General features: G+C 42.3%; 2 long non-coding RNA genes across 4 annotated transcripts in view; one reads left to right on the top strand and one right to left on the bottom strand.

The window, feature by feature from the left end:
* LOC119566822 overlaps positions 1 to 22,232 on the top strand; it is a 37,828-nt gene extending 15,596 nt beyond the window's left edge. The window contains exons 4-5 of one of the 3 annotated variants that reach the window (XR_006292561.1): positions 19,559 to 19,645; positions 20,408 to 22,232. This is a non-coding gene — a long non-coding RNA (uncharacterized LOC119566822). Of the gene's footprint in view, positions 1 to 240; positions 375 to 19,558 lie in introns of those variants that run through there. The other 2 variants (XR_005226232.2, XR_005226228.2) reach the window with 2 other exon arrangements.
* On the bottom strand, positions 235 to 4,234 carry LOC122466769. Its single transcript, XR_006292564.1, has 2 exons — positions 3,696 to 4,234; positions 235 to 1,086 (listed from the first exon to the last, which is right to left on the bottom strand). It is a non-coding gene; the product is annotated as an uncharacterized LOC122466769 (long non-coding RNA).
* Positions 22,233 to 23,019: the final 787 nt, after the last annotated feature.

Genomic DNA, 23,019 nt, shown 5'->3' with positions numbered 1-23,019 from the left:
ATTTTACTGGATGTCTGTTTTTCTCTATGGAATAAATGGGAAGTTTTCCCTGCACACTTTCATTCGAAGTCTTTATGCAGTAGCCTGCCACTTTGTAAAGCAGCTGGGAATTTAACGAGTACAAATGAGAAGCTGTGGATAATTAGGCTTCTGGGTGTTTGAGCATTATTAATTTTTTAAAATCAATTAGCTAATCAAGAAAGTGCTATTGCAACACTTTTTTTTTTTTTTTCCTTCAAGCAAAGTTCCAGCTGGGTTGACAGGATAGATCCTGGTAGGAACCCTGTATCTGACAGGACTCCGAAGACAACCCCACTGGGCAATGAAGGGAAGCAGATTCTGATGGACGAGGCTGTATAATGAAGCATGATATTGATCTGTGGTTCATGCTGACCACAGAGCCTAGCTGAAATCATTCTTTAGCTCTCTGCCCTAAACTCTGCCAGCTGCCACATACAAACTTCCTACCGGCATGGACAACCTTTGAATACAGCAAGAATTTATCTCCAGAGTTAGGGGTGTCAGTCTGTCTGACCCTGGAGATAAGTTAATAGTTCATTCTATGTATGTTATCAATAATATCATTTGATAAATACAGCCAAGGATTTACAAGATGAGTAGTGATTTTAGGTGCCTCTGTTTTGTGGATAACTAACTGTGACCTCTTAAAGGAGCCTGATTTACAGAAAGTGTTGAAAATCAGGTCCTTTTAATGTGTCTCAAGGTGGGTACCCCAAAACTGAGCCACTTAAAATCACTAGCACTTCTGAATGTTTGTGGTATTTTCAAGTGCCTATGTGGCTTAGGAACATGAACCCCATTGAGGGCAAGGGCTTGTGCTCCCAAGTCCCCTATGTGTTTTTGAGAATCCCACCCTTGCTCTGTATCTCTTGCTGAATACATAGAAGCTAAATACATACTAACTACAACTTTCATGATGATATTGCTTTGGACTATGAGATTGTAACATGCAGTGATGGAAGGCGTATTGGAGCCTACTGTTCCCTCGCCGTGTGGGCAATTATTCACCTACCACAACTCCTCCATGCAGTGAAGAGAAGAATAGACCTCTCCATATGAGTCAAGCTGTAATACATATGGTACAAAGCTGGGGTGAGAACTGTAACCCAAGAAGGAGGATCTGATGTTGACATATGTGACAGTAAAAGAAAATAATCCTTTAAACTTTGCTGCCCTCTTACATTTCACGAATTAATTTATATATTTCTTGTATTTAAAATGAGTGAATTTAGTGCTCATGAAAACGTGGTTTGAGGCAATGTGGCATGTACAAACAATTCCTGTGGAGATCTGGTCAATGCCCTTTAATCCTGACTCTCAAGCACTGTGCTGTTCTTCTCCCAGGCCTTGCCTGAACAAAGTTTACCTTGTCATGCAATGTGTTTGATCTGCCCAAATACAGGATAGCCCACCAAACTTCATTCCATGGGTGATCTAAACTGGCATTTGTAGTCAAGTCTCTAGGGTGACAGGCTACTGCACCAAACGACTGTGCCACCAAACTGATTTCCCCCATTAAGCAACTTCTGCTGACATGGTCAGGGGTTAGTGTTCACTCCTCAAAAGTACAACGTTCCAAATAGTGCTTTACCTGTCTGACGCCAGCCACTCAAGAATTGTAATTCTTCACAACACCCCCATTTTAGTTGTGGGTGGGTGGGCAGGGGCTGGAAGTTGTCTTATATTAGACCTGAACATGCTGGATTAGATCATTTCTGACCTGGTGCCTGCATATCCCTTCTACTCCAAAGTGACAGTCATTCCACCCTGGAGGCCATGAAATACAAAGACAGTGAAGTGCATTTACTGCCAATGAGGGGAAAAAGCTAGCATCCTGCTAGACTGGAAGTGAATGTTTCCTAGGGTGACTACGTTTACTGCTTAATAAAATGAGGCCTTTATGGTTTAGAGACTTTTCTACCCCCTCCTTTTGTGCAGCCCCATAGGCTTCCACTGTGCTTCAAGGGTGATGCCCTCGATACTTGAGGCATTTGTTCCACGGCCTGGAATGCAGCTGTGCCATCTCAACTGCCAACTTGGGAACATTCATTATACAACAGTGTCTGATATAAGAAGAACATACAAAAATGGACAGAGCTCCTTTGAGCTTTGCCTTGGCTCTGCTGTGCAGTATAGTGTGGGTACACACATATACCTGTCTGTGGATTTGTCTATCACTTTGGCATGTAAGTGTCCAGCTGCGTGACAGCTGTGTATGAAACACTGTCCAGATGGTGGGTGCTTGTCAGGTTTGGCTTTCATCTCTCCTTGGTTTATTGTTCTTAGATCATTTGCGCCTGTTTGTTTTATGTGACACACAAGCAGGTGATGGTGCACAGGAGATAGGAGGTCTCCATGCATTGGAAGTGGGAGGCTGTTCCAGGCAAGGAGTTGGCATGAAGAGAGACCCTGCGTCGTGAATGGATGAAGGGCAGGGCGAAGGACAGAAGTGGGCGGCGTGTAGAGTCGGAGGAGTGGAAGGAAATAAAAGTTTGAGAGAGAGGCAGCAATAGAGCTTTGGAGGAGAAGATGAGACAGTGGGACAGAAGATGGAGGGAAGTACCAGGAGACCCATCCTCTAACGCAAACATTACCTCCGTTATGCCATCATCACCTTTTAACTGGGCTGCTGCCCATTACCTGGGTCTGCCAGATATGTGGGGCTACGATTTGAACACCAGTTGGAAGCTTCTGCAAGTGCATAATGCTAATAGGCAAGGATGATCTCATAACGTCAGTGTTCTGTGCCTTCCCCTCCGCTTAGGACCAAGATAGTCACAGGATCATATTCCTTTGTGGGCTAGGACCTGTGAAAACTGCCTCTCTGTCTCTGTCCCACCTTTGTGTGGAGCATCCGAGAACTGGTGGGGAGAGATCTCTGAGCTGTGCCCGTAGAGTTTTCTTGTCTTTGATCATCTTAGAGACTAAGTACTCCTTTTCTTTTTGCGAATACAGACTAACACTAACACTATACAGGCTGTTACTCTGAAACTTGTCTTTGATATTCTCCCAGATCCTGAGGTGGGAGAAGAATGGTCGTGTGGCCAAATCACAGCACTGGGAGTCAGGAGCTCTAAGTCCCACAGTATTCACAGCTCTACCACAACTTTTCTGTGTGACTTTAGACCAGTCTTGTCACCTCTTTTGTGCCTCAGTTTCACCCGTTGTACATTGGGCATGACACCATTCTATTGAAATATCAATATTTTCCAACAGTTGTTTGTTAGTACCCAAAGTATAGAAGAAAACTGGTGTGTCTGGTACCATTCAGTGGCAACTTGGCAAATGCTGTCATTTTAATGGCAACAATCATGCCATGTAGAGTTGGTGTGCAGTTTAATTCAGTAGGTATATAAAGAACTTAGTCCCTTTGCTGAAAGTACAAAGTCCTGTATTGCTAGTATGTTATTTGCTTGTTTGTCTTTTAACTAACAATCGCTACATCAGAGAAAGGAAAATGCATGGCAGATGAAAGGCAGTAATTTTACTGAGCCATCCGTGTGGGTGACTCATGTATTTTTGTATTTGCTTGTTTTCAATTACATTTATTGGATGAGACCAGATGCTATGTTTAGATGCCAAAGAGATAAAAACAGTTACACAAAGCAAAGTCTACACTTGAGTTTATTTAAAACAATTTTTAAACAAAGTGCTCCTGTTAAAGTGCTACTTACATAGTTGGCTTCTTCCCTCTGGCCCTATAACTGTATCTCCAGCATCTGAGGTGCAAGACCATAGACTTCTCCATCTCTGTAACTTGTTATGCTCAGCGCGTGTCTCCAATTCAGTGTTTCTGTGGTTAATTAAAGTTTACTGCAGAAGGAGCAGGGAGTGGGTTGAGAGCACTGATGAAGAGATGACTAACAAAGTAATCGGCATGTGATTATAGCGTGGGCTGCCAGGCACCGATTAGCCCTCCTTGGACTCTGCTTTTATCTAAGCTCTACATTTTGAATTAATTCTGTGTTAATGATACCTAGGACTTCTATCCCATCTAGCTCATCGCATTAGAGCAAACTGAACAAAAGGTCCCCGAATTTCAAAAGCCTCTGATTCAACTCAGGTTGCAGCTGCTCAGATGAAATATGGCAGTGGGTGGTTGGCTCCTTTCTGACTCTCTGAACTCCTTGCCCGGTGGGAAGGACAGTGTGGGAAATTAAGGTGACATTACAAATTCTTGTCACACTCATTATATGCATCATAGAGGGTTGTCTCAGAACTCCAGTGGCTGACAGCTCATGTGAAGAGGAGTGGAGAATGGGGTTGTGGGATAAGTCACCGAAAAAACTTTCCACAAGTAGAGAGAATGTCAAAGAATATAGGGATAGGAAGGTTGTTGTTTTTTCAATTTTTGAAGAACACAGGCTTAAATGAGCTTTTATGGAAGCCCACTGATGTTTACCTGATACAAACGAAGAGATAAGCCATCTTTAGACATCCTGTGTTAATGCTACTTGTAGATATTTTTATCTGTCTCTGTTCATCTGGGTAGTACCAATATACCCATCATCCTCTTGCCTAGGTAATAGCTTGACTGGTTCCCAGAGCTCAGAAACCAACTTAGCTGCTCTGCAATAGGAGTGAACTGGAAGTACTGGGGACTGGCATGTGAGCATCCCACTCTCCTTCAGAACCAGCGTAATGGCCACAGCAGGTCATATTTGGCAGTTGGACCAAAGTTCACACCAGCCAAGTATGTAGCTGAGGACATATATGCCCCATTAAGAGTTGAGCTGACTGATATATCTATGACTTGAGATATGGAGGTAGATATTACCATATTTGAGGTAGAAGCGAAACTCAAACAGCTTAATGGGACTAAATCGGGGGGCCCAGATAATCTTCATCCAAGAATATTAAAGGAATTGGCACATGAAATTGCAAGTCCATTAGCAAGAATTTTTAATGAATCTGTAAACTCAGGGGTTGTACCGTATGATTGGAGAATTGCTAACGTAGTTCCTATTTTTAAGAAAGGGAAAAAAAGTGATCCGGGTAATTATAGGCCTCTTAGTTTGACATCTGTAGTATGCAAGGTCTTGGAAAATATTTTGAAGGAGAAGGTAATTAAGGACATTGAAGTCGATGGTAAATGGGACAAAATACAACCTGGTTTTACAAAAGGTAGATCGTGCCAAACCAACCTGATCTCCTTCTTTGAGAAAGTAACAGATTTTTTAGACAAAGGAAACGCAGTGGATCTAATTTACCTAGATTTTAGTAAGGCGTTTGATACCGTGCCACATGGGGAATTATTAGGTAAATTGGAAAAGATGGGGATCAATAGGAAAATTGTAAGGTGGATAATGAATTGGTTAAAGGGGAGACTACAACGGGTCCTACTGAAAGGTGAACTGTCAGGCTGGAGGGAGGTTACCAGTGGAGTTCCTCAAGGATCGGTTTTGGGACCAATCTTATTTAATCTTTTTATTACTGACCTTGGCACAAAAAGTGGGAGTGTGCTAATAAAGTCTGCGGATGATACAAAGCTGGGAGGTATTGCCAATTTAGAGAAGGACAGGGATATCCTACAGGAGGATCTGGATGACCTTGTAAACTGGCAAAAAGAAAAGGAGTACTTGTGGCACCTTAGAGACTAACCAATTTATTTGAGCATAAGCTTTCGTGAGCTACAGCTCACTTCATCGGATGCATACTGTGGAAACTGCAGAAGACATTATATACACAGAGACCATGAAACAATACCTCCTCCCACCCCACTCTCCTGCTGGTAATAGCTTATCTAAAGTGGTCACTCTCCTTACGATGTGTATGATAATCAAGTTGGGCCATTTCCAGCACAAATCCAGGTTTTCTCACCCTCCACCCCCCCCCCCCCACAAACCCACTCTCCTGCTGGTAGTAGCTTATCTAAAGTGACCACTCTCCTTACAATGTGTATGAAAATCAAGGTGGGCCATTTCCAGCACAAATCCAGGTTTTCTCACCCCCCGCCCCCCAAACACACACAAACTCACTCTCCTGCTGGAGTAAACTTTTAAATAAAAATAAACCTTGTAAACTGGAGTAATAGTAATAGGATGAAATTTAATAGAAGTGTAAGGTCATGCATTTAGGGATTAATAACAAGAATTTTAGTTATAAGCTAGGGATGCATCAATTAGAAGTAACGGAGGAGGAAAAGGACCTTGGAGTATTGGTTGATCATAGGATGACTATGAGCTGCCAATGTGATCTGGCCGTGAAAAAAGCTAATGCGGTCTTGGGATGCATCAGGAGAGGTATTTCCAGTAGGGATAAGGAGGTTTTAGTACTGTTATACAAGGCACTGGTGAGACCTCACCTGGAGTACTGTGTGGAGTTCTGGTCTCCCATGTTTAAGAAGGATGAATTCAAACTGGAACAGGTACAGAGAAGGGCTACTCGGATGATCCGAGGAATGGAAAACTTGTCTTATGAAAGGAGACTCAAGGAGCTTGGCTTGTTTAGCCTAACTAAAAGAAGGTTGAGGGGAGATATGATTGCTCTCTATAAATATATCAGAGGGATAAATACCGGAGAGGGAGAGGAAGTATTTAAGCTCAGTACCAGTGTGGACACAAGAACAAATGGGTACAAACTGGCCACCAGGAAATTTAGACTAGAAATTAGACAAAGGTTTCTAACCATCAGAGGAGTGAAGTTTTGGAATAGCCTTCCAAGGGAAGCAGTGGGGGCAAAAGATCTATCTGGCTTTAAGATTAAACTTGATAAGTTTATGGAGGAGATGGTATGATGGGATAACATGGTTTTGGTAATTAAATATTCATGGTAAATAGGCCCAATGGCCTGTGATAGGATGTTAGATGGGGTGGGATCCGAGTTACCCAGGAAAGAATTTTCTGTAGTATCTGGCTGATGACTCTTGACCATATGCTCAGGGTTCAGCTGATCACCATATTTGGGGTCGGGAAGGAATTTTCCTCCATGGCAGATTGGAAGAGGCCCTGGAGGTTTTTCGCCTTCCTCTGTAGCATGGGGCACGGGTCACTGGCTGGAGGATTCTCTGCTCCTTGAAGTCTTTAAACTACGATTTGAGGACTTCAGTAGCACAGATATAGGTGAGAGGTTTTTTGCAGGAGTGGTGGGTGAAATTCTGTGGCTTGCGTTGTGCAGGAGGTCAGACTAGATGATCATAATGGTCCCTTCTGAGCTAAATATCTATGAATCTATCACTTAAGGGTTTGCCCAGAGCCATAACATTTAGGGACTGTATCTGATGACCGAGCCAGCACCTGGCTTGGTGGTGGTACTGCACAGCAATACTTGTACCTGAGGCCGGGGAAGAACTTGTGAATTTGGCAAACAGCCTCCGGATTTTGACAGACACAATGAGGGAGGAAGTAATTCTGCATAAGCCCAAACGTTCAATAGGTCCTGCTCCTCCAGCATAATCCAGACTGAATTGGCAGGTGGTCATCCTGATTTTAATAGTCCTAGTGGGTTATAAGGCAGTTAGGGTACTTGCAGAACCACTCCAAGGCTATTAAAGGCTGTATATGTAGAACAATACAATTTGATTTCCCACAGCTATCACTCTAGATTGGTACATGCTGTCTTTTGAACCCTGTTCATGTCCCCCTAAAGCAATGGGATTTTACTGACAGAAATATGCCCAGAAAATGAACATCAGTTTCTTGTGCGAGTATTCAGGGAACCAGGCTTTAGATTTGCTCAGGCAAGTATGTGTTCCAGAAGTGCTTATGAGCTCATCCAATCAGAGAACAGAAATAATACTGTCTGAATTGCTTGACCGCTCTCAGCTAAGCAACACTGAATTTTGAACATTGGCAATTAAGCCACAGAATAAAAATTAAAAGGATATGAAATTTGAGGAACTCACAATTTGCTTAGGATATAACAGGAGCAGGAAAGGAGTCTGATGTCACTGAATAAATTATTTGATGTGTATTATTTACTCAGCTCTTAAAAAATAAAATATGAACTTGATCTTGTTGGGTTAGAACAGTGCAGTTCCTGGAGGCCATGGGCTGTTGATTCCCATGCACAGATATTCATTTGCAACAGCTGTAGTTTTCAGATAGTCTTAAAGAAAGCCCAGGCAGGTGCATATTACAATTATCTTACCTGGTGGTGGGAAAAACCTGAATAGCTGTAGCAGGAAATGGATGGTCTGTCTTAATAACACAGTGACAATTAGGGTGATCAGATAACAAGTGTGAAAAATCAGGACCCTTTTGGGGGGGGAGGGGGAAGGAAGAGGTGCAGTTGCTTTGCGTATATAAGACAAAGCCCCTAATATCAGGACATCTGGTCACCCTACTGGCAATAGCTATTCAAGCCCACTATAATAACATGGTCCTCTGTGCTGAGCATAATTTACCTAACTTTATTTCAAATGGATTCTTACTGAATCAATACAATTTCCCACCAATGTGATAGTTCATTCCTGGGCAACCTAATCTCGTCAAGTGAATGCTCATTCTACAAGCACTTGTCAGTTGAAATAGTCTCTTAATCATATTCTTCAGCAAAGCAAATAGTGGTGTTAAAAGAAACAGATTCACTCTTTCCATTTCAAAGCAGAGAAAAGATTAGGTGCTCCATACCTAAATGGTGCGTGGGCAGGCTTGCAGCTGAGCCAAACAATATATAGATCTTGTCAAACATGCTATTGTCTTTCCAGATCAAGGCAACTTTGTACTTTTAAAGAAGAAAATGAGGGAAGCCACAAAAACACAGGCTTTGAAAGAGCCAGTAATGAGATGCAAATGACCTACAATCAGAGACCAGGCGTGACTGTTGATAGTGGGAGGGGGCAAAATTTTTTGAGCTGAGCCTCCCCGTGAGTTACAATTTTTCGTTGTGCACCTCCCACCCCAACCCAGACAAAAAGAGGTGAGTCTGGGTGGAGATGGTGCTCCCTCCCCAAGCCCCCTCCCCGCCGTGCGGGACTGAAGCCTGAGCCCCCCTGAATGTTCCTCTGCTCCCCACTGGGGGGGGGACGTGCCCCCTGTTTGAAAACCTCTGATTTAAAGGTTCTGATAGTATGCAACATGGTTCAGGGTAGAGCATATAAACCCTGAAAGAAACCTGGAAGGGCACATGACCCTGCATGCCCCTCCCACGTCACCTCTGCCTACAAACACTCTAGGAAGCAAATAGTGATCTGATGAACAGGCCATTCACAAATCAATTTCATGGGCTTCACAGTGAGTTAAAGGTAGCCCAGTTTTCTCCCTTCTGCCCAACTCTTGTGCTTCTTTACCCAAATAAAGAACTCCAAAGCAATGTCCAATTCAGCTAGATGCTAAACATGCTGACACGGATCTGTGCTTTACTGTGATATAAATCATAACCAGGATAGGTTTTCCCTCCCCCATTCCTTCTCCAGATGAAGGAGAGAGCAACTTTGGGTTTTGTCACTGGAGCTGGGTGTCTCTGGGGATTGCAATGGGCTATCAAGTCTTTCACTTCTATGGTCCTGTTTTATACTGAAGAAATTTTTATAAATGGTTATAAAATTGGTTAAAGACAGCCAGGCCTATTCTTGGTTTCAAGACTATCGATCTCCCATCTTGATCTTGACGCCAGCTTGGTAAAAACAGGTCAGATCACCTCAAACTGGGTTTGCATTGTAGCTCAAACCATTCTGAAAAACAGTTATTTTTTCCCCCCAGCATAGACAGGCCCAAAGATTCTGGTGTTGCTCAAAGCCAGAGTGACTCAAAGAAGTTGCTGTCTGGTAGCTGGTTGTTTCCTGTAGGCCAAAGCGTAGCATTTTGTTTCCAACAACTCAAGTGGGATCCTAGAAAGGGACAGTGGCAAACAGACCCTCAGCGGAACCCTGGAGCTGGGCAGGTAAAATGTTACCTGAATTGAAATGTGCCCCTTTCTTTTCTATTCAGGTTCTTACCCTACAACTACCACCTTAGTATATGAGCACCTAATCATTAATAGGAGCTCAAAGGACAGCCTTTGGCATGCCAGGCCAATCACTTACCCATTAGGCTACATAGTTCGGCAATTTTCTGAAAAGTGCAATGGAATCTAGTGTCCCCAGCTGATTACCACTCTATTTAAACATGGCACCTCCAGCAGAATACCAACTTCACCCTATGCTACTGTATCCTTTTAGTCCTGATGCTGTAAAGAAAAGATGGCTTTCCTAATTACATGAAATGGTCTGCCTCCTCCATTCGTCCCACCTTTCTATACGTTTGTTTTAATTGCAGTTTTGTTTTTTCTAAAGTAGGTTGAAAGGGAAATTTTTAACTCGCCTGGCACCTGCATAATATGATTGAAGGTCTATGAATCTGGAAGGTAGATATTTTAAACTAGCTGCTTAGTTTTTTGACAACTGAGTTCGAGATAATGAGAACAGTGGAGAAGGCATACTGCCAAAGCAGAAAGCAGGGCTAATGGTTAAGACAAGAAAGACTCCGAATAAAGGAATTTGAATCTTCAGACTACAGGTTTCAATTTGCCTGGTTTGCAGTAGAGCAGGAACAAAGTAACATTTCTGCAGCTGATAGCATATGAGTCACCAGCTAATGGGATCTTAATGCCTAGCAAAAACCAATGTTATTGCCCATCACGAATCTGTAAGATGAACATGCCTTGTCCAGCATCTAACACATTTCTACACACTGATTCAGCTGATAGCTGAGCTCCTCTCCCATTCTCCATGCACACATCAAACATTGCCTGTGATCAGCTCTGATTTATTGTTATGGGCAACTGACTTATTTGATGGTAAAGTGCTCTTATCCTTTTGTGATGAGTAAGAGCTGTTCTTTGCTTATTAATAGTGACGTAAGAGGGAAACTGTTGGTTAATCAGCAGGCATTATATGCAAGTAATTTTTTTTAAAAATCCCCTTCATGTAGAATACATCCAAGGTAACATGAGAAATCATTACAGTAGTCACTTCACCAGGAATTCTAAGAATCTTGGGTTGAGAATGACATAACACTTAGTGCAGCCAGAGTTACTTAGCCCTTTGCTGCAAACTGATATATTCTTTAGGTGCTTAAGTGTTCCAGGGCTCAGGTAGTGCAGGGGTTCTCAAACTTCTTTGCACCGTGACCCCCTTCTGACAACAAAAATTACTACACGACCCCAGGACAAGGGATTGAAACCCGAGCCTGCCTGAGTCCTGCTGACCTGGGTGCGGGGGACCAAAGCCAAAGCCCAAGAGCTTCAGTCCCAGGCAGGGGGTCTGTAACCCTGCTACCCAGGGCTGAAGCCCTCGGGCTTCAGCTTTGGTCCCAGATAGTGGGGCTTTGGCTTTGGCCCCAGCCCTGGACCCAAGCAAGTTTAAATCAGCCTTGACAACCCCATTAAAATGTTTGAGAACCGCTGAGCTAGTGCATACAGAAAGAGGAATATTTCTTAATTCTTCATGCTAAACTGAACACACAATTATATACTATGGAGTTTCACAATGTTTAATTGGTAGCACTCTTGCCTTTGAACAAAAACAGGAGGATCTAGGCCAATGCGCACTGTTGAGGCGGTGGTGCAGTATGAAAGGATGTAGTGAGCTTTTAGAGGGACTAGTCCAATTGTCACCTTATTTACAACCCCAGTCAGACCCCATTTAACTCCAAATGAAGTCACACAAGGGGGAGGGGCTGTACATCAAGAATGAATCTGACTGCTTTTCAGGAAAGTTTTATTTAAAGGAAAGGTGCAAAGTTGGTCATTGCCCAATAATTGTTGTGCCCTATTGGTCCAAGGATATAAGAGAGACAAGGTAAGTGAGGTGATCTTTTATTGGACCAACTGCTGTTGATGGAAGGGACAAACTTTTGAGTGTCACATAGCTCTTCTTCAGGTCAGCGGAAGGTAACCAGAATGTCTGAGCTAAATACAAGTTGGGACAGGTTAAGTTTAAGAAGATCACACATCCTGTAGGAGACTACTTAAAATGAAGTGGCCAGCGAAGGGTTAGCAGGTAGTAGGGTGTGTTACAAATTGTTGTAATGAGCCATAAAATCTCTGTTTAGTTCCATGGTTTTTGGTGTCTAGCAGAGTTATGTATGTAAGTTCCTATGCTCGTCTTTTGAAGGGGTTGTGCAGATGTCCTCTGAGGCACGAGAGGTCAAATATAGGGTGTTTGCTTTGTGAAAAGTGTTCACCCCTGGGTGATGTGATGTTTTTGACTTTTATCATTTTTCTGTGTGAGTTTATTCTAAGGCTAGGCCTACACTTAAAATGCTACAGTATACCTCCCTGAGATGGAGTAGCAAGGTTGAAGGAAGAATTTTTCTGTTGACCTAGTATGCATCCGATGAAGTGAGCTGTAGCTCACGAAAGCTCATGCTCAAATAAATTGGTTAGTCTCTAAGGTGCCACAAGTACTCCTTTTCTTTTTGCGAATACAGACTAACACGGCTGTTACTCTGAAATCTGTTGACCTAGTGCAGGCTTGGTTGATGCAGATACACGTCTCAGGGATTTTCCACACCCCTGAGAGATGTAGCTGTGCCAGTATAAGTTTTCAGTTAGACCAGGCATTATTCTTACTGAAGAAATACTGGGACTCCTAGAAACCATCTACAAACCAATCACCACACAAAGGGCCGGCTTCCGACTTCCTCCAGAAACTCCACAACATCAGTACTCTCCCCCAGTACTCTCACCCTGTCACCTCCCTGTATACCAACATCCCTCACCATGATGGCATCACTACTAGTCATCAACCTGTTCCCAATGCCAATACCTCTGTGCCTCTCAGACATGTTGGACAATCGTGACATTCTGCAGTTACTTCCCCAGGATGGGGAGACAGTGGTGGAAGGCTGTGGGTATTCCGTAAGTGTGAAGGAAGGGGTTAGATTTTGGCACAGTCTGGTAACTTTTTTTTTTAATGCAATTTTTGCAAACCTGCATTTTGCTAGTAGCTGTGTCCTAACAGTTCTGCCTCAGCCCTGGATGTCGTGCTGTGTGCCAACTTACATAGCTCACTTTTGACAGTTAATTTTTTGCAAATCTTTGTTTTTACTGTACTTTTTTAACTGTCAGTGGGAGAATGTGGCCAACTGCCCTGAGGTACCATGCGGGGGCTAGGAGCTATATAAAGCTCAGATCTAGTCTCTCTCGCTCTATCTCTCTGGCAAGTTTCTCTCCCTTGCCAGTGCATAGAATAAAAGAACTTATGATTAACGGAGGAAAAAATAAAGTAGAACAAGTTGCAATAGGTGTTAAATAACAACAGGTATTGCTTGTAAATTGTGTCTGTGGCATCTCAAGGGTTATTATAGCTGCTGTTTGATTTCCATCTGTTTTTATTAGTGATGTGTAATCTGGCAACATTATGTTGTGTATGTCCTACGCTAGATTTGCCAGTAAAGCTACCCTGTGGGAAATTCTGAGGTGTAGATGTGCCTGTTAATTTATTTGCTCTTATAATGTTCAATTGAAATGTACAGCAGGGAACACAGAGCTGGCTGGGAATACATATTTTCCTTTTTTTTTTTTTTTTTTTTAAAGACTGATACATTTTGAACAGATACAGTGCTGCAGTATGAGACTGCATATGAGAGTAACTAGGACACCATGGATGTCCAGAGTTACAAGCTGTCTAACAGAGATAAGGCTGGAATACTTTGCAGGGCTCCTGTAATGCCAGCATTTGACATTTTGTGATAAATAATTCTTCAATACATCCTCTGGAGGATTTGTACTAATAGGAGAGGAAACTCTGAATTAAAAAATACAACTAATCATCTTCCAGAAATGCAACATCTTGTCAAGCAGACTACTCAACTGATGAGGATAACATGCAGTAATTATTTAGTCAATCAGCACCTATAATGTTTAAGGATCATTGGTACTGTGTCTTTAAAAATAGAAAAGTACTGGTGTGTTTCCTTCTCATTGAATATACCAATTAAGTGATTATAAAAGAAGGCTACTGAGCAAATTGGCTTATCTATAATACTGCTGCTTAGTGCTTTGTCTATAAAGCATTTAACAAACTTTATCTAATTATCCCAACATCCCTGAGAGGTAGGGCATTAACCTCCCCATTTCACACATGGGCTAATAGACAGGTGTTAAGTGACTTGGCCCAGGCAACAGTGTGATTCAGGGGCAGAGCTGGAATTAGAACTGGAAGTCATGGCTCCTTCTCCTTCATTCTTTAGACCAAGCTGCCTCTGCCTCTTTGTTTCTGGTATGTACCTGGAACAACTCTAGGAATGGGAGCCTGGGCTGTTCTTCTCACCATTCCAGCAGAGAGCAAGTGAAAGAGGCCAGCAACAAAAAGGCTGGCTCAGAAGGATGGGAGAAGTTACCACATGCCTTGCCATCACCCAGTCCAAGCTAGCCAGGGGAAAGCTACTGCATTGCAGGCACTGAGCCAGAGATGTCGGAAGTGTGTGGGTGGAGGTGATAGAATATCAGGCTGTCACTCTCCTCCCGTTCTGGTCCAAGAGTGAACTGCTAAGTCAGCAGCCTGGTGCCTTTTAAGAGCAAATATTCAGTGCTGGGCAGAAGTACACTTACAGACAGGGGCACCCCATCTAGTCTTCTGTCATCCTCAGGCACCTTCCAACTACATGGGAATGGGGAGCAGAAAAGGGGAAAATATCAGGTGTTGGTTGAGTGCAGTATATGCACACAAAGCCTGGAATCTGAGCAAGGCCCCTCCTCTGTTACCCAAAGCTAGTCAACCAACATGCTGAGTATGTGTAATGCACCAGTCATAAAGCAGTGGGTGTATATTAAAAATCAAGGAAGAAATGGAATGGAAGTGCAAGATGTGGGGGGAAAGCCTTGGAAATGAATAACTGTCTCCAACTCAGCAAGCCAGCTCCCTTATCTGTATTAGTCTTTAAAAAAAAAAAAAGCCCACCCACTGCAAGAAGTGAACTAAATCTCTCCTTATGTATCAGAAAAATCTGAGAATGATTGCTTACATCTGACAGAACCCCAAGTGCATCTGTATAGGGTATGTGAGTAGGTGGTGAAAACTCAACAGCTGAAGTGATGACCCCTATTTTATTTATTTATTTAATCTGTAACTGTTTTTTAACCTGTTTTTTAAACCCAAATAGCAGCCTGTTATTATCAGTAGCAAATCTGGCTAATTGCATTTGCACTGTGATTGACAGCCGTTGATTAGACACTCTTGCTTCCCTCTCGTGGGAAAGGAGATCCTTGTTCAGGTCAAAGACAGTCATTGCTAAATAGATGATTATTTCATGGTGTGTTATTGCAGCACATAACTGGACTAAGGATTGCCGCTACCTCAATTCCTCCCCCTCCCGTAATCTTGCCAACAGGGGATGGGCCCAAATCCTGGATCTGACCATCTCCTAGCTTTGGGAAGGTTTGGAACAGCACTGACAACTAAATTCTCCAGCTCAGGCCCATCTCTGCTGGGAACTGAATACAAACTTCAGTGAGTTTATTCTATGAGCTCAGTGTTAGCGCTGTCACAAGACTTTGACTCACATACCTGTCCCTGCATCAGTTTAGAGCTGTGTACGGGTAGGAGCGTCAAGACGTAGGAGTTTTAGTGCTGGGCAAAACTCAAGAGGCTTTGAAACTTGGTTGGGTTCAAATAAGCCTCCAGAAATTGAGCAGACGTTATGAAAAATGCCCATGCACACAGTGGCTTCTCCATTTCGTAACAAAAAAGGTCCCCGTGAGTTTTCAAAATTCTGCATGGTATCTGGTCACACACATCCATCAGATCCCATTCTATCCTTGGATCCACATGCAGGACTTCCACTTATTTCGATCTGAGGCCCATGCCTGCATTCATTAGCTGTTTGGCTCCCTGACTGTCATAAACAAGCCTTCACAATGCTTTGAAGTCACTGAGGACCTGTGACTCTCCTTGCATTTGCAATCACGTGTTCACACAGAATTGCATTGCTTATGTTATGCAGTACTCAGTTATGAAGCAGGTTCTAAGCACTGTCTGCAGTGTTCATGAGTGCCCTCTTAGACTGTTTGCACTGGCATCTTTCATAACTCCCACAGTGCACTAGCACCAATGTGAAACAATAGTGCAGACTGCCCCACCTAGGATGATTTGTTTGGCTCCCAAGATGGCTGGGCTGTCCCAGCTAAGGCCTGGTCTACACTGGGGGGCGGAATCAATCTAAGTTACTCAACTTCAGCTGTATGAATAATGTAGCTGAAGTCGATGCACTTAGATCTACTTACTGCGGTGTCTTCACTGTGATAAGTCGACAGGTGGTGCTCCCCCGTCGACTCCGCCTGCGTCTCTTGCTCTGGTGGAGTACCGGACTCGACGGGAGAGCGCTAGGCGGTTGATTTATCGCTACTAGATTAGATGTGATAAATTGATCCCCGCACTGGATCGATCGCTGCCCATCAATCCAGCGGGTAATGTAGACAAGCCCTAAATGTAACACTCAAAATGAAGAAGTCCTTGGAGGAATCCCTGTTGTATTGAACAGCTGCCCTTCTGACCTCAAATTATCACTTCCCTTATCTTGGGGGAAAACTAGCAATGCCTCCGTAATCAAGCAAAGGTCATGTCCCTGCAGTAATAACAGGAAAATCTTCAATTCTTAAGTAAAACTTCCTCAAAATAACTACTTCAAACCACAGCCCACTGTGTGTAAGGTTCCAAGTAAATCTCAATGGTACGATGGTAGAAACACCTACTGCTGGTTTTACTCTCGAAATACCATAAGCGGAACTGTGCTGGAATAAGTGCAATGGTAAAGGATTAAGAGAACCCCCCTCCCTCATTGTATAAACAGCAAGCTAGAGATTCCCTTCTTACTATTCCAAGAAAATCATAGAATCATAGGACCGGAATGGACCTCGAGAGGTCATCTAGTCCAGTCCCCTGCACTCAAGCAGGACTAAGTATTATCTTGTCTATCCCTGACAGGTGTTTTTCTAACCTGATCTTAAAAATCTCCACTGGAGGAGATTCCACAGCCTCACTAGGCAATTTATTCCAGTGCTTAACCACCCTGACAGGAAGTTTTTCCTCATGTTCAACCTCTTCTCAGAGGTTATGGAGAACAATTTTTCTTCCTCCTCCTTGTAACAACCTTTTATGTACTTGAAAATGTTATCATGTCCCCTCTCAATCTTCTCTTCTCCAGACTTAAACCAACCCAATTTTTTCATTCTTCCCTCATAAGTAGTTTTCTAGACCTTTAAAAAAAATTGGTTACTCTTCTTCTCTGGACTTTCTCCAGTTTGTTCACATCTTTCCTGAAATGTAGTGTCCAGAACTGGACCAAATAATCCAGTTGAGGCCTAATTGGCGCAGCATAGAACAGAAGAATTACTTCTCATGTCTTGCTTACAACACTCTTGCTAATACATCCCAGAATGCTGTTTGCTTTTTAGCAACAGTGTTACACTTTTGTTCGCTCATATTTAGCTTGTGATCCCCAATGACCCCCAGCTCCCTTTCCACAGTACTCCTTCCTAGGTAGTCATTTCCCATTTTTTACGTGTGCAGTTGATTGTCCCATTTTGTATGTGTGCATTTGTCCTTATTGAATTTCATCTTATTTACTTCAGACCATTTCTCCAGTTTGTCCAGATCATTTTGAATTTTAATTCTATCCTTCAAAGCACTCACAACCCCTCCCAGTTTGGTATCGTCTGCAAACTTTATTAGTGTACTCTCTATGCCATTATATAAATCATTGATAAAGATATTGAACAGAATCGCACCCAGAGCTGATCCCTGCAGGACCCCACTCATTATGCTCTTCCAGCTTGACTGTGAACTACTGATAACTTCTTCTCTGGGAACTGTTTTCCAACCAGTTGTGCACCCACCTTATAGTAGCTCCATCTAGGTTGTATGTCCCTAATTGCCTATCAAACTCCTTACTAAAGTCAAGATATACCACATCTACCGCTTCCCCCATCTACAAGGCTTATTACCCTGTTAAAGAAAGCTATTAGGTTGGTTTGACATGATTTGTTCTTGACAAATCCATGCTGCCTGTTACTTATTGCCTTATTATCTTCTAGGTGTTTGCAAATGACCCTGACTTCATTACTCAGGAATTGTGACATTTCCCCTACATAAGGGAAAGTGATACTTCGAGGTCAGTAGCTGCACTGACTTGTCTCAGTGGATTGTGCCTAACCCTTCCTCTTTTGGGTATTATGTTTAGCAGAGACAGCCCAGCTGTTCTATAAAGCCAAGTGAGACATCTCTCACTTTCTGGGGAGGAACCAACTGGACTCTTAATTCCTTTTCTTATTTGTTTGAAATAGAGTTATACTGCTCACAAAAAGTCCTCTTTTTAGTTTTTGAAACTGAAGTGCTCTAGCAACTGGACAGGCTCTCATGCACTGTGAGCAATGTACATTTTCCTCACACTGAGCTTCATCCCTGTTCTGTGGGGACCATCTTTAAGGATGAGAGGGTAGTTAGGACTCCACCCCCTTCCTCCTTTAGATGGTCTGTCTGCCTGACTCTCACAGTTCTCTAGTGATCATCTAAATGCTGTTTGGCAGCTTTAGTTAAGTTTATAGTAGGAAGGTGTCCAGTTACCAACCCCCCTCCTTCATTAGTTGGTAGTCTCGGGACAGAGAACGAATGACTGTTTCATCAACCCTAAAGGGGATCCACAGAGTTAAGGTATATTGTGTAGGAGGGAAGTTGACTGCCACTGACAATGGATAAACAGGTTTTGGTTTACCGAGGTGTCACTCAATTTTGCTACCTTTCACTAGCACAAAACTCACTTCACCTTCCTCATAGGAGTGTGGAAAATACATGTGCTTAAAACAGCAACTGGGAAATCTGCAAAATGCTTTGTGAAGCTATGAACTCTGCTTCCCACACACCTGATGCACCATGTAGCGTTTTGCTATTCAACTGTATGATGCATCAGCAAGGAACTCTCTAAAGATGTATGCACAAAAATATGCAACACAGTCAAGAGATTTCTTGGGCAACTCCCACATAGTTCTAGTTTATTTGCAATGATTCATCTGTCTTTACCTGTTGTTGCGGTACCGTCAGATTCCTCCTCCATGACAGGTTCCCTTCTACCTCGTTGATAATGATAATGCTTCCAGATGACTCATATCACCAGGCACCCAGCTTTTGCAGATGCCTAAACAATGTAAGCTAGGTGACTTTGTATGAGACTAATATGCCTACAGGCAATACAGGTAAAAATGGTGGTATATGCTTCAACACTGCCTTCTTTGTGTGCCAATCTACATTCAAGATCGTGGTCTGTAGACAATGATTTTTTTAACAATGCCATGTTAGCCAGGCCCTGATACAATCATTTGGCCCTTTCTAATAATTCTTATATAATTCTATGAGAGAAATAAAACTAGAGATGGGGTTCAAACCAAGACTCTGGATCTAAGCATCCCAGAATTTTGAGGGTGTCGGAAATCAAAATTCAGATCTCAGTTTGCAAATTGCCCAGATCTTTGTAATATGCAAATACCAAAACCCCAGATATAACCAACTCTGAACTCTGGTGGTGGTTGACATCTGGGTCCACATTTTGTGACTTGAGCTCATCTTTAAATAAAGAAATTAGGTGAACTTCAAAATATTGAGGTTTGACGTATTTATTTATAGAGACCTCTGTGATGCACATCACATCATATCTGGATCTGAGCATCCTCACAAGCACCAGTTAAGTCCAACAATATCCCTGTGTGGTCGGTAAGAATTTTTATTCCCATTTTACAGATGTGGTAATTGAGAAATTTAAGTGCCCATGGTCACAGAGGAGCTGGCGGAGCTAGGAATAGAATCTGAGTCTAACTCTTCTGCCTTAAGTACAAATCATCTTTCCTCTCAAACTGAGATCGAGTTCAGAAAAGCACATGAAAGTTTGGAGGCTTATCTAAACTGCCCGATTCAGCAAAACCGGGCTGGAAATCTTACCAGAACAGTGGTATTTTTATCCTTTAATTTCCAGTCCTGGCCAGAGTCCAGAAGTTCAGAGTTGTGAAAAAAAAATTATAACCTCAATTTATCAAACTTCTTTAAAAAAAAGTTGTGCAGGACTTCTTTACCCATCCTGCTGGTTTAAACTTCCGTGGGCCAAATGTATCCCTGGTACAAGTGGGTAAAACTCCATGGATTTCAATGGAAGTTGTGCCCAGGTACACTGGAGTTGAATACAGCCTTACATGATGAGATGAGAGAATTTTGTTTATAGTCAAATTCCATATTGATAGAACTTGAATTAGACATGGTCAAGCTTTGAGCATCGACAGCTGGCTGCAGCCAGTTCCTTTCGTTTTACAATTGTCCACCAAAGAACGCAATTACAGCAGAAAGATTCTCAGGTTCTTATTTGTGTGTGAAGAGATGAGTGCTGTGCCTTCCTCTGAGTATGGCGCTGGTCGTTGTTGGAGATAAGGGGTGACATTTTGGCCCCACCGAAGTCAGTGACACAACTTCCATTGACTTGAATAGGGTCAGGATTTCACCCAGAGTGCCTACATCTGTTGGACAAGACTGCTCTAAGCCAGCAATTCTTGTGTTTCTACTGGTTTCTCAAGCATACCAGCTGCCAGTGTTCAGCGCAATTTTAGATCAATGTTGTGGATGGATAGTAAAAGCAAAATTGGGTTAAACCCAGAGGTAAGTAATGCCATTGACTTTCAGGTGCCTGGCCTACAGTATATTACACAGAATCAAACATACTAAGGGAGATTCACATCAAGGATGGGGGAGAGCCAGGTCTTGTGAGAGCGCTACTTTTGAAAAATCTTATTAACATTCCATTAAAATTTCCAAAATCGACTGCACACAGGTGCAGGTGTCACATGAGGAATCAGTAGCATTTCTCTAGAGAGAATTTTCCAAAAGAAGTACCCTTGCATGGGGATTGCCAAGTCTTGACAGGGATTTTCATAAAATCACATTGTAGTTGAAGTTTGGCATGAGCACTTTTGTTTGTTCGTTTTGTTTGTGTTAGATAACACTACTCTTCCAGCAGGTGTAATCCAGCTTGTCGAAAACTTGAATTCTGGGACAGAAGAGAGCAAATGAACAGTAAAGATTTAATTAAATGCCAGTTGCTCATTTTATATCCATATTTCTCACTTGATACTTTTTTGTGGCACCTTCTCCTAAATTTATTGTAATTGGGAACAGAACAGGCTAGAATAAACTAAATTGGGAACTCTCATGCTTCAGTTGCTCTTGTTTTACATGATTGATTTTTTTTTTTCCATTTGAAAATGGCTTACTTGGGCAAATCATAAGCAAAATCCAGTGTTTTTCAGTTTCACGTCAGTGGAAACTTTATTCTCTCTGTACTTAAAAATGTGATGAAAATGAGATGCAACGCTTTAGTGGTAGAGGCCTTGGTTTGCCTTTTCCTTCACTTTGAAACTAATGTGCTTTTTTTCACTTCCTTTTCCCTGTCAAATCTACTTCACAAGAAATCAGGAATACATTTCACATCAAATTCAACAGAACTATCGCCACCTCTGAATTTAGAGAAGCAGAAGTCTATATATAGCATTATTTCTTCTGGTTCTCTATTGAATATTTTCTACTTTCTGCGGGTTGATTCTCTTTCCTGTGTATCTGCTTTACCTTTTACAGCACCAGTCCTTTCCCCTACTGTTGAAGCTTCTTTTGGCAAGCAGGGTACTGGCTACAATCTCTTAGGAGTGTAAGAATGGCTGTACTGGGTCAGACTGATGGTCCATCTAGCCCAGGATCCTGTCTTCTGACAGTGGGTGGTGTCAGATACTTCAGAAGCAATGAACAGAACAAGGCAACTTCAAATGATCATTCCCATATTGTCCAGTCCCAGCTTCTAGCAGTCAGTGGTTTAGGGACACCCAGAGCAAGGGGTTGTCTCTGACCGTCTTGGCTAATAGCCATTGATCGAGCTATCCTTCATGAATTTATCTAATTCTTGTTTGAATCCAGTTATATTTTGACCCTCAACATCCCCTGTCAATGAGTTCTATGGATTGATTGTGAATTGTGTGAAAGTTTACATCCTTATGTTTGTTTTAAACCTGCATCCTATTAATTTCATTGGGTGAGCCCTGGGTCTTGTGTTATGTGAAGGGGTAAACACTTCCTTATTCTCTTTACCTACACCATTCATGATTTTATAGACCTCTGTCATGTCCCTTGTTAGTTGTGTCTTTTCTAAGCTGAGCAGTCCCAGTCTTTTAATCTCTCCTCATATGGAGCCCTAATAATTTTTGTTGCCCTTCTCTCTACCTTTTCCAATTCTAATATATCTTTTTTGAGCTGGGGCAACCAGAATTGCATGCAGTATTCCAGGTATGGGGATACCATGGCTTTATACAGTGGCATTATGATAATAGGAAAAGGATAGATAATAAAACAGAAGATGTTACCTAACATTCTGCTAACGTTTTTGACTGCTGCTGTTTTGAGAGATGACTCCAATATCTGTATAGAGTGGTAACTGCTAATTTAGACACATCATTTTGTATGTATACTTTGGATTATGTTTTTCAATGTACATTACTTTGCATTTATCAACACTGAATTTCACCTGCCATTTTGTTGCCCAGATAACCAGTTTATTGAGATCCCTTTGTAACTCTTCACAGTCAGTTTTGGACTTAATTATCTTACGTAATTTTGTATCGTCTGCAAATTTTGCCACATTATCATTCACTGCCTTTCCCAGATCACTTATGAATATGCTGAACAGCAAATGTTCCAGCATAGCTCCTTGGGGGATCCTATTATTTACCGCTCTCCATTGTGACAAATGAGCATTTATTTCTACCCTGTGTTTCCTATCTTTTAACCAGTTACTGATCCATGAGAGGACCTTCCCTCTTTTCCCATGACTGCTTACTTTGCTTAAGAGCCTTTGGGGAGGGACCTTGTCAAAAGTTTCTGAGAGACCAACTACATATGCTTGTTGACCCCCTCAAAAATTCTAATAGATTGGTGAGGCATGATTTCCCTTTACAAAAGCCATGCTGACTCTTCCCCAACATATCCTGTTCATGTATGTATCTGATAATTTTGTTATTCACTATAGTTTCAACCAATTTGCCTGGTACCGAAGTTTGGCT

Source organism: Chelonia mydas, chromosome 7 (genome assembly GCF_015237465.2).
Source record: "Chelonia mydas isolate rCheMyd1 chromosome 7, rCheMyd1.pri.v2, whole genome shotgun sequence".
NCBI lineage: Eukaryota > Metazoa > Chordata > Testudines > Cheloniidae > Chelonia > Chelonia mydas.
Note: the sequence above shows the minus strand (reverse complement) of the source record. Positions and strands in the feature narration are given on the sequence as shown.